Consider the following 13,147-nt stretch of genomic DNA (forward strand, 5'->3'; position numbering starts at 1 on the left):
AACATCAAAGCAGTTCTGTGCCTTATTTACCTGCACACAACCTGCCAGATGTGGGGTGCTCTGACACCTAGAAATACTGTCCTGTGGAAAACAGCCACCCCCTCAGGCTTGGCTTTCCTACTTTATTGCAGCTCTTTTGCATATTCACTTCCTCACCCACATTAGGATATAACTCTTGCTGGCTACCCAGAAGATTTCTGCAGTGCTTAGCTCAGCACTTACCTGCTTGGTCTTCTGGTTACTACAGCCTGATTTCATAGCTCTCTGTACTTCATTATAAAACAACCCAAACTTTATAACTGAACAAAAACACTGTGTCTTTGTTTTCCTTTTCAAAACCACCAGACCCTCACTATAGGCTATCAAGCTAATAGGACAGCTTCTGTACATCACCTGACCCACAATGTAACTTGTTTTTTTCAAACAAAAAATACAGGTATAAACTTTATCTATTTGTACTTCTTGCTAAGGTAAAACAGCTTGGGAAGATCAACAAGACCTGAGCTCTTGCTCCATGGTGTAATCCACACTTTGATGAATGATTTGAAAGACGTGTGTGAGGAAATGTCTGTGCATCCTCCCTGGGATGCTACGGATGGTTTGGAGTAATCCATCATATTGCCAAGGTCAGCTGCAGGCCTGTCAGCAGCAACTCCTTAAAGAATTTTTTCATGTCAGGGTGGACCACCTTTTTCTTTTTTTTCTTGCTACAATATCTCAGGAAATCTCAGTTCAAGTCTTAAGAAAGAGGAGAGAAGAAAAAGGAAATTCTCCCCTTTGAAACTTCAGAAAGGCTCAAACTATGACTGGTTTGAGACCATGTAGCCTGGCCAGGCTGAGAACATAAACGAAACATGACTTAGTTTTAGATTAGATTATTTTAACTTAGATTTACAACAGCAGGGAGATATTCTTTCTGGTTTGTAGTTGTTTATTTAGGATGGAATAGTGTTGGGACAGTAGGTCCTGAGGTGCTGCAGCAAAATTGCAATCAGAGGAAAGAGAAGGAGCAGATCTGGAATGACAGCACATGATGCATTTCAGAATCAGCAGTAACTCAGTGGGAGACACATATCTATCATCCCAGAAGCGAGATTACAGCACTGAGCTCCCCTGAAGTTCAAAATTGGAGCAGAAAGGATGCACTGCAGCTTTAATTATGCTATTAAGGTTTCTTTTCAGGGGAATTACCATCCATTCTCAGGTACTCACAGAAATGGTAAAATCAAGGAATATTTAGGGAGTGGAATAGTTTTAATACTGGGTGGCAGAGCTCTTACAGGCTCTAATTTTATTCTGAATAATAGAAATTGTTCCCAAGAGACACTTTCTCAACATCTGAGAAGTATAATATTAATTGCTTCTACCCAGTTCTAACTTTCAGGATACTCTTGAGTAAAGCAAGCAACCAGGATCACTATTTTATACTGGCAAAAAGTTCAACATACCTGATTTAGTTTCTGGATGCTCTCTAAATTACCACCATTAGCAGAAGCTATTACTATCTGTGCTGATTCTCCCAGCTTTACTCTTCCTAAAGCCTGAGGCTTTACCAATATATTGTGTAAAACCACATGTCCAGAATCCAGACACCTCAATCTCATGCACGTGCCCATTTGTGCATATGCACAAAGTACACCTGAGCAGACACAAAAGTCATTGATAAAAGAATAGCACAGATAACGTGATCAGTCTGGGACATCTTGAAGTAAATGGCAAAATCAAGGGAAGAAGCAAGCATGCCGCTTAATGAATAGGCTCACCATGCCTTGTGGCCTTTAAAACTCAGAGTGTTCTTAGACAAAAATAATATCTGCTATAGCCCTTCCCTTCTCCATCCATCTTGACAGCTCTGTGTGGATGAAAATATCATTATTTTAAGAGGGAGGTGTTGCGGTGTGTTGCAATGTCCTGTTTTAAACTTCCGGTCCCTTCCCAGGTGTGCCTATCCCTTCTCCCTTCCCCCTCGCCCCTCGCTGAGTGTGCCCTGTCAATCAGGCTAACATACCAGCAAGGCGTCGTGTGATTGGTCCCTCAGGCCTGGGGGACATTGGCCCGTATAGGTGTCCCTAGTCCCTTGAGACCCTGCCCCTTCACCTGGTTGGTGGCTCACCTGTCCCCTCCCCTTCCCCTGCTCTGAGCTTAAAAGGTTAATCAGACCATGCGGCCTCCATTCTGTTGGAGGAATTGCCCCGGCTCAGACCTCTGTACCCGTGGAATAAACATCTGGATATAACCCTCCAGCAGAATCCACTCCTTCCTTCTCTTCACCATCGCCAGAAGCTCTCTCTCCTGAGGTAAACGGAGTCCTGACAAGCCTGGACTTGTGTCTGTGCCCCGCAGCACTCTCCAGCAGCCAAGGGAGGCCAGAAGGGGCTTGTAGCTGCTTTATTAGCTCTGCTCATTGAAAGCCCCTCTTCACCAAACTTTGTGCCCCCTGTAAGTAGAACAGAGATGGAGAACATCCTTTTCTGTTTCCTCTGTCTATGCTTTTCTGAGGCCCTTCAGCTGAGTTCTTGACTCTGTCTGGCTTCTGGGAGCCTCCCCACACTGTCACTCAGGACAGGTCTGCAGTTCCTTTCAGCACAGCTCTGCTGAATTGTCCCCCCTGCGCCTCCATGAAGTAAATAAGTGCTAATCCACAAGCAAAGAACCAAGGGGCAGTGAGAATATCTGCACTAGAGTTGGTAGTTCAGACACCTTGTCCAGCACCCATTTTCCTGCTTCTCAGCTGTTTTCAGTCCTGACACTGTCCTTCTCTAGCTGGTTAAGTCTGCCTGATCCCTGCTGCTCCTGGGGACACAGGGGAGCTGCCAGGGAGTGCACCAATGCTTTAACACATTATCCTCCCTTGGCTGAGCAGCAGACCTTGGCCTCAGCTCTATTTGCAGCATCTTTGAGATAGCACCTGTTCCCAAGTCCCTGGGAACCAAAACATGGGCCTCAGATGAGATGCTCTGGCCCAAATTCTTAAGGAGGTGGATGTAATTCTCTCTTATTGATTTTCATTTGTAACTGGTTGCCTCTGCACTTGTAAGGATCTGAGTTTCCACAGCATAATGAATCCTCACAGAAAACCAACCTTTCTTCATCACAAATAAGTCAGCACTAATCTTTCCATCAACTGTTTGTATCAATGCACAGAATAAGAAATTAGATATTCTGGGCGATTTTTTTTTTCCTGTGTAAAAAGAGACAGTTTTCAGCTAGCTATTTTTCTTTTTTTTTTCTTTTTTTATTGGGGGGGGTGTTTATTATGCAAATGAATACATATGCATGTATAAACACGTGTGCACATTGACAGCCATATGCAAATACCCAAGCCCTTAGTATTGATGCACACATCTTTTTCTGAATTGCAGTAATGTTAAACAGAATCCCTCCAGGGCTTTTCTCACCACTCCTTTTTACACATTTGACAGCTTTCCAGGGAATTAGTCTTAGTGCTTTATTAGGTATGTGTTCTAAATAATTAAATTTGACAATTATGTGGGAGAAATCTCAAGCAAAAAGAACTGAAATCTCTGAATGCAAAAAGAAAAATAGTGGGAAGGCTCTTTTTCTTTCTAAGCTACTCTATCAGTCCCTTTGACTGTATCTCCTTTCCCATTAATTGCTCATCATGTTGATATGCAAATATCATCTCAGCAGGTCCATTTCATTTATTGAAACATTATTTGAGAACAACTTTAATAAATATTCAAGATGCCAATACAAGATGGCACAGTGCATAGCAGCTTGTAACTTGGAAAGCTTTACAGAATTAAACAACACTCAGCAGCAGGCAGGATGGGGTGTGAATCACAGGAGTGGTGGTAAGCTGGTCCATGGGGAATAAAATGAAAGTGTTCAGATACATGGTCAGCAGTGAGGACAGGCAGGAGCAGAGATACACAGATAATAGAGAAATAACTGTGGTGAGAAGTGGTGAGGGACAGACAGGGGCAAGGAAACTTCTTTTAGGTTACAGGATGTGCAGAGAAGGCTGTGGGATTCATGGGAAAGTGATACCAGGAAAGGCAAGGGAGTTTGGCTGCCATAGGGTTTTCTGTCTGACTGAAAGGTGAAAAATATCCCTTTTAGATTTGGTTATTGGCATCTACTGCAATGACTCCCAGCTCTGCCTTTGAGGGCCAGAGTTCAGAGCACTCTGACAGTGACGTGTCCTGGCCCCCACAAACCGCAAGATCTTCCCTCAGTTTAAGCTCTTGAGAAATTTCATTGCATTATGCAACAAAATGAGTACACCAAGAACTGAGTGCCAGCAAAGAAAACATGTGCACAATAGCTGGGGAGAAACATAATATATAATATTACTTGTACAGAAAATTTAGCTGGAGCCAGAGCTGAGTACTGGGCAAACATTTGCAAATAAAACATTGAAATACACCAAGAACAAACTTATACAAAGCATTAGTAAGCCAAGCTGAAACTTTATCCCCATATCAGTTTGAGGTGTTTTTTTTTAAATGCCCTTTTTAAAAAATAGGGATCTCCACTTTTAATTGCCAATTAAGGATTTCTCAAGTTTTTGTTTACTGTAGAAAAACATCCTTCAAAGGATGCTCAGCAAAACAAACCTGACTAATACCACTTCCTGACCTTTTGAAAATAATCCTTGTGAAGTATTTTTAAAGTCAGTTAACAGACAATTCAAAACTTTGAAAAATACTGAATAAAGTATTTCTGCATTCTTCCAGAAACAGGGAATTATCCACAGTTGGCTCATGCTATTGGCATTTGTGCTTTCCTTTTATATCAGTGAAGATCCCTCTAGGTCCCTTGATGCTTCCAGGAGAGATGTTGGCACTTCTCTAGAATCAAAAAAAGTATCAGCATATTTTCTGTGGTAAATAAGATTCTGGCATGCTCAAATGTCACCTCCCACTGCCCCAGCATGCCATCCTATAAATCCAAAGATTCCCCAATGCCATTTGATCTTTCACTGTATGCCCTTTTAGTGTTTCTATCAACCATTCCATCATTATTTACAGCTTTAACTTAATGATTTTGTTTCTTGTCCAGCTATTCTCTTACAGAACCATCATCTTTTGCAGGCAGGCAAAGAACATCCAACAGGGCAGAAAAAGCTCGGGCTGAAGGAGAGGGATGGGAGTGAGTGTGGCCCCATGGATGTTTGTAAGCTGAAACACATGGATCCTTTTCTTGGTTCTGTCTATGAACCGAATTTTCCTGTTTTCATTTGTTTTTGTGCTCAGCCTGAAGATCCTGAGGCATTATCTCTCACGTCCTGCTTGTAGCACACATAGTGTAGCAGAGTCTGGCAACAACTGCATGCTTCCAATAGGAAAAGTGTTAATAAAAAAGCTTGTGTGTGTAGGATGTGATGGCTGCTGTGTTCACCACAAAATACTTCTTCAGAAAGAAGTAAAGGTTATTTTCTTAGGCACAGATGTCCCAGTGTAGGAGAGCTTTTTCCATGACAGGTCCATATCACATTTGCTAGTTTTCTAATAAGTTGCCATTCAACTTTCTGCTACAAATGCCCATCCTTGAGGAACTAAACTGAGAATGTGAAGAAGCCACATGGCAAAAGCTGCTAAAAAGTGACCTGTGGGCACATTTGTTCAGAGCATGGGTCTCTATGGGAGGTGAAGGGTTCTGTTCAGCTCTTTATGCACTCTCACTCACAGGAAAGCAGAAATGAGCCACCACAGATTCTTGTCTGAACTGGAAATATAAATGGACCAAAATGGTTCATTGATGTGCTTTCTAGGAAGTTCTTTATGAGGACACCTGGATGAATACAGGTAGTCTGCAAATTTTGGATCATAATGAAACATCTGATTTGACAAACGTTTCTAATAAACTTATGAGTATGCAAAACCCTTTTCTGTATTCATTTTACTTCATTGTTGGATGCAAAGGCAACAAAATGACACGGGAGAACATGTTCTCCATGTATAAATGCTCATTAACAGAGATGAGAAATCAAGAATAGGCTCAGGAGAGAACTTTGTAATGATTTCCAATCTTTTTTGGAGACCTAAGGCAGACACTTAGAGAGGTAAGCTGTACCCAGACAAATCCATCTTTATGTCAGCAAAGTCCCCAGTCATGAAACTTCAGAATTTGATGGTGCTTAGGAAAAGTTAGGAGAAAGTTCAGCTCCTGTTGGTATCAGTGCAATCATTGCAATGTGCCAAAATCTCTTAAAGGTCTGGATCTTTGTTAGAAGAAAAGGTGACTGCATCTCTGATTTCTTGCACACAGTCCCATGGATGTGACTGAGACATCCATAGCTGCAAGTGATTCGCTCCTGTCCTCCTCAACGTGCAGCAGATTGTCTGGGGTATATCCACAGAAGGAAAGCCAAGGAGAGGTGGCCAGGACACAAATTGAAGAGACTTCTACCTTGCACACCTGCAGCTCTGGGACCATGAAATACCCAAAATAGCTACTCCTGGTCACTGACTGATAGTTTGCTGTCTGTCTGCAGCTAGCTGAGTGGGGTGACTGTCCTGGGAGATCAAATTACCTGAATAAATCTCTGTTTTGATGGCTGGATTGGGTGCAAGGGAGAGATGGAGAAATTAACAAGAGAGCGGCCAGCAATCAGCATGTAGCTGTATTCCTGCACTCAACACAGCAAACTCCCAAAATGAACAAACAAACATCAGCAAAGCACAGCACCACTTCAGCTCCTTTCTAGGCTCAGACCCATCCCTGCCTGCCCAGCACAAAGGGGTTATTTTCTTAAAAAAAAGGGGAAAAGTTAATGACACAATTCCTCCTGTTCTTTTCCGGATTCCACTAGTGCAGTCTAGTGTACAAAGCTGTTTATAGGCAGCTGCTTGGCAAAGAACAGACATCTTTCTTGTGGCCCAATACATTTAAATATTTAAAGGCCAGCTGCACAGAGCAATGTCCCACAACATTGTCACTGGGACACGGTGACTCATCCACAGCCGGAGGAACAGGAATTGGACTTTGTGCCACAAGATGGGGCTCTGCCTGCCCTCTTTCCCCATATATCCTATTTTATGCTTTGCTTCCTGTCCTGCATGCAAAAGCATTGTTTCCTTGGTTATCATGTGCCTCTTTTTTTTCCTCCCTCTTTTGGTGTATTGAAGGACATTAATTTTTCATGGCAAGCAACTTTTCTGTCTTGCCCCCAAACAGACACACTAAACTGACAAAGCCTCTAGGATCCCCTTGGCTGAAACAGATGAGTTGTACTTACAGAATTAGAGCAAAACCTTTATTGCAGAGGGAAACAATGCTATAACCAGGCCATCTGTTTCATAGCCTCCTAAAACAGAGAGCATTCCTACAGGTTTCCTGCTCATTATTGCTCGAGCGTTTTGCTCCTACAAGCAGAGAATCAGTGACCAGATTCTGACATTTGGTGCTCACTAGAGAAACAAGAATAGGCTGAAGTTCACAAAACTGTGCTGAATTTTTATGCAGGAATGCATAGCAACCACTTTTTATAGCAAAGAAATTATTAGTACTGTGGTTGTGCCCAGGGGCTTCCACCGGTCCTTCACAATGGCTAGTATTTAACACACACACATATAAAGAGAATTGGCTCATGCAGGGTCACGCTGATCCTTTTCCCCATGGGAGGGGATGCCTTTGAATAGGATTGTTGGGTTCTATCCATTGGATGCCAACAGAATTCCATCCCTTGATGTGTGGAGATGGCCAGACCAGAGCTGCCACCAGCCTCTGTCCATATATTGCTGCAAACCAAAGCACCACAACCATCACAGGAGGTGATAACTCAGACCCAGTGCACAGGAGGGACTTTCTGCCTCCCTTCCAGGTAATGGGATCTCTGGATTGCACTTGAGAGGATGAGCACACCTGGCGGTGGCACTGCAGTGTGAACAACTCTCAGTGCAGGAACCACCCTGCAGGGACCTTCCTGTCCAAGTGCCCAGAAATGTGGGAAGGACTGAGCATCCCAGGAAGCAGATTTGAATCCTGATGGGAGAGTAATATTTCTTCTTGACTTAGCTCTAGGAAGGTGACACTGTTTCTTATAGTCTTTTAGAACGGTTTTGCAGACCACCAGCAGCCTGTGAATCATTGGTCAAATGCATGTTATCTTTGCTATAAAAAATAGAGCCCAAATCTAAGGAACTAAGAGTTGAATAAGCCCAAATCTCATTTCTTTGCTTCCTTATCATTTCTACTTCTGCTTCTTCTGCCATTACATACTTGTGCTTTTTCTCAGTAAGTACAGAATGCTACTCATGTTTTAAAATCACTGAAACACCAGAAGAAAAGGCATTCACACATTACTAAATTTCATTAAAATATAAAACAGCCTTCAGCACATTTAAAACTTGGAACCAAAACATATTTATTGGATCAAGGCCAGTCCTCTGTGACCTGAGGTTGCTTCCTCATACAAGCTCATTATAAACTTGTCAAGGCTACTTTAAATGAGTTAGAACTTTCTCCCCCACTAGTCCAATTGGAACATTGCTGGGATTTGCTGATAAAGGAATCTTGTCATTTTAAAGTTAAAATTTCTTCATAGCCCTGAGAAGAGGGATTTTATGTGCTATTCTTTGCGGAACTGGCTGAGAAGAATATCAGAGGTTTTCCTCCATTTTTTTACAAAAGGACTATGAAGTAATGAAAAGTGATTAGCCAAGCAGTGGGCTCAGAGGGTAAAAGTGCAATTCTAGTGCTGGGTCTTAATGCTGGTTAGAAATTACAAAAAATTCTCTGTACGGCTGGGCAAGACCCATCAACAATTCTCATCAATATTTTTTAAAGTTCAATTCTCAAGTATTTGTGTGAATTAACATAATACAAGAGTAAAAAGAGACCACTTTTCCTCTTACCTTAAACCCCAGCTTTCAGAAATCACCTTTCTTTCTATGGTCACTGGTGGTTTTAGGGGAAATTTTAATAGAGGCCCATGATGCAGAGCTGCATTACTAGGCTTCCTTCTGCTGTGACCTTGAGTCCACTGGATTTTGAAAGTGTATTTTTTAAGTCTTCTGTCACTATTTTGTCCTTCTTAGATAGAATCTGTCTACTGTTTCTCACTGAGGATTTCTTTCTGGGAAACTCATGGCAACCATCCCATGACTGAGCCTTGTACACTTTATTTACAGAGACTGAATGCCAAGGTACCTAGGAAGTGATAACCTGCTTCCAGAAATAGGGAAACTAATTCAGGTGGCTCAGGAATGTGGGCAGCTAGGATGGGCTGAAATTTGGGACTGGATGCACAGAAAAACTCAGAAGAAAAAACATAAATCCTGTCTACACTTCACATGAAGGCACTCCTCCTCTTCCTCTTGTAGATATGAATCCCAGCTGTGGCTCTCCTATTTACTGGCAATATCAGGGGGAAGTGCAGCCCATTCCTGGGATGGCAGGAAAGCTGCCAGGCTTGCCCTCTACCAGCTGTGTCATTTTCACACATTCAGACAGCTTTACACAGCCACTGGGCTCATCACTTTGGTCAAGAAATACCAGTGGTTCATTCCTCACTAAAATATCCCCTCAGGATCCCAAGAGCTTTCAGAGAGAAAAACATTCTCAGGTCTTTTTTCCTCCAGCCTGCATTTTTTCCTCTTACTAGAATTTGTTCATTCTGTTACTCACATTTCTGCACAGCCATTCCCAGACCAGTTGTCATTAATTATTGGGTTTAGGGACGGTTGCTTAATGAAGATAAATGACCCAGCAGTCTCTGTAATACAAAGCCATTTGCACAGTAGCAAGTGGTGGGTCGGGCTGGTGGGTCTGCATCCAGTTCAAAGCATCCAGCCAGATGTTCCCACCACATGTACTGTCATCAGAATTGTCACTAATCACCAGCCTCGTTAGCAGCCTCTCTAAACCCAAGCCAAGGACCAATGGGCCACAGAAGGCAAATTTCCCTTAGAGATTATTCTTGCCAACATGGTTTAAAAATGCATTTAGCAAGGGAATGTAGGAAACAGCTGCTTGTACTGTGAAAAGTGTGTGAAAAGATGGCATTTCTTCAGAGCAGTCAGTCTGGCACTGCTCACTAGCAGCAGTCAGTGCTGGAGGACACATCAGTGGTTGTGCTTTCAGATAGGAGCTGCTCATGCATCTCAGCATGGCAGAAAGGAGACTGGGGAACAGGGGTTCCTTTTTTCCAGGTGACTTTGATGGCCCAACCTCCATGAGGGCAGTTGCTGCCTTTGTAACAAAGTTCTCTTGACACATAAGTATTGAAAGGAAAAGCAAACCAAAACCAAACCCCCCCCGGGAAATTCAGATGAAAAATGGCAGGATGGTTTTTTTTTTTTTACATTAACATTTTTCATGTAGTTGGAAAGGCTATGACAAAAAGCAGCACAAACATTTTAATTCCATATCTTACCAATCTTCCATGCAGTTCTATTGAAATTTGACAGACTAAACACGCCCAATATTCTCAGCTAACACTGCAATCTCATCACAAAGAATTAGTGAAACAACAGCAAGGAAGCTCCTAAAGGTGAAGTTTCAAGGAATCTTATCTCCAGACAATTGTACCAACTTAGTTTTTACATCCTCTCCTTCTCACATAGTCTCACTCTTCTGCTTTGTTGTACTGATCTCTTTTTTTCTCTATTATTCCCTTTCTGAATAATACTGAAATGAGATCTTTTCTTCTCTCTCTTCCTATCTCTTCTAAATAGAAGCAAACCTTATAATCAAAGAAGTGCAAATCTAGTTTCCCTCCCAATGATGTCTGAGTGGATTTGAGACTTAAAATATAACCATTTGTTGCATTCTGGCTAAATGACCTGGTAATAAAGGAGCTTTGTGCCTTTCCTTGGAGGGAAGGTCTTTTGTACAAAAAGTGCAAATGCAAACCAGTAAGCTGCACGTGGTACAGGGTATATGGGGCTGTATTTCTCTATGACCTCCTTCACTCTTCCTTTTACATAATCCATATGTAAAAATATTAGTAAGATGGAGGGTTAGCAATGTGCATTGTTATTCAAGGTAATTAGGGAAAGTACACAAGTCATTATCATTAGTGGTTCACAATACAGCAATCAAAGCATGATTGCAGCTCAGCCCTAACTCTTAGCTGGCTGAGCAGGGCCAGTGCAGCAGGACTGAGGAGAAATGCTCTATGACAAGAGGTTTGTAATGATTTACAGGGTGCTCCTTAATTGCACTATCAGTTGTTTGTTTCAGTTAATTGAGTTCCCCTCCCACTAATTACTCTTTGCTGCTCTTTCTGCCACTGTACCACAAGCTTAACTTTTTATGCAGCTACCTTGGCTCAGTTTTCTCCCAGGACTTTTCTGCTTCACTGGATTGAATTAGTGTTGCCTCTGCAGTGGTTCACCAGGAATGATGTATTTACTTCCTATATGAATTCCCTATGTATTGCACATGTGTCTTTAAAGAATGTGGCAGGAGGCAAAGGGGGATAAGGCTGATTTTTTCCAGGTGCACTGCAGGTGGGGTCTTGATCTTTACTCCAGAAGTCACTGCTACACCCATGTCCAGGATACATCTCAAACCATCACCTGCCATACCTTTGATTTCTTAATGTCTGTTTCTGTCACAGAGCTAAGAACAGCCTATGTTTAATGGAATTTGACACTGCTGAGGAAAATCTGTGTTTCTATATGTGACTATAAAACTAGGCAAGTAATACATCATGACCCTGTGAAAATGAATGTGCGAGCAGAAAAGAATGCATGGAAGGGATGGTGGCTGTCTCACTCACTACACACAAATTTGTATTTCTTCCATCACTCATGAAATGTTAACTGCTCTTCATTGTCTGCTGCTATTGATTTTTAAACTGGTTGATTGTTGGCTTATGTTAAACAATATTTTATATATACAAAAGTCACTGTTTTAACTTGGGTGTTTATGAAAGTCTTTTCTGAACTATGGGAAGCTGGAAGGTCTTCCCTCCACGCTTGTTTGCACATAAATGAAGGCACTTAATTTTCCAAGATTTTTTCAGTCTGGAGAAAAAAAAAGGCATTTAGAATTTGTTTATGAAGCCCTTTTCCTCCACACACATTTGTATTAGTTGTAAATTATTACTATGCACATTTTTTTTAATGTTTCTGCTTTTAGCATTGCCAGATGCTTACTAGTAATAATGATTCATATGTTTCATACACATTGATATTTCTGGTGGTTCTGCTTCTGAGATAAGCAGATGGAGGATAGCTGAATTTCAACAAACTGTGTATTACAAGCAGGTAGGATGCAAGTAAGGGAGAATGAAACACTGTGCTGAGCTGCCCCTTATTTTCAGCTCCGCTGTTGCCACCACAGACCAAATATCAATAAAATGTGGTTTATGTCAATGCTTTCTTGTCTTTTATAGCCTTCAATAATAAACCAGCAGGCAGTGGAATCTCAGTACTCTGCTGGGATTTTACACTGTTTAGACACAATTAATTCTCAGCATCTCTTCTACTTTTTGATGCTTTGTTTTCTGTTGAAATTCAGCAAGGATTAAAAATTCTTCTGCACGAATTCACCCATTCAAGATATGGATCATCTGGATTAAACTGATGTAAAGAACAGCTGCCATTTTATTTTGAAATATCCAAATGGAATATTGGGAAGTAATAAGTGCTTATAGTTGAGCAAAAAAGAGTATGTGTGTATGAAAGAGAATAATACCTGAATAACACTTCTCAGATTGGTATGCCAGCCTGAGAAGTTCCTTTCAAATAGCACAACTATGCAATGTTTCATTTCAAATATGTGGTGATTTTCAACTTTGATTCAGCCTTTTAATTTTGTTGTAGCTCAGCTTTAACTTCTCTCAGAAGCCACCTGCTACTAACACCTTACCATGCAAAGCCAATACATTTTATAAATGGTTGTAAACTTCTTGAGCTGTTCCACTCCCTCCCAAGATCACTATAAAATGAGAAAAGGTTAAATCTTGTACTCTAAGAGATTTTAAAAATAACTTCTTTGTTGGACATTCTTCATAGGTTGGACATTCATTCAGTTTGGTAACCTGAGGGAACTTGGAAAAGATGTTTGATGTCCTCTACCATCAAAGAGATGAATCCTAGCCCTGTCAGTGACAGAAAAGAGAAAATACCAAATAAGAAAAAGAAGATTGTCAGCAGTACTGTGTAACTTCTAGAGTGGTTAACTTTGGTGGTTTTGGCTTCTTTTGAAGGGGACTTTACTGTTGTTGAAA

The sequence above is a fragment of the Zonotrichia leucophrys genome, chromosome 6 (genome assembly GCF_028769735.1).
Source record: "Zonotrichia leucophrys gambelii isolate GWCS_2022_RI chromosome 6, RI_Zleu_2.0, whole genome shotgun sequence".
NCBI classification, from domain to species: domain Eukaryota; kingdom Metazoa; phylum Chordata; class Aves; order Passeriformes; family Passerellidae; genus Zonotrichia; species Zonotrichia leucophrys.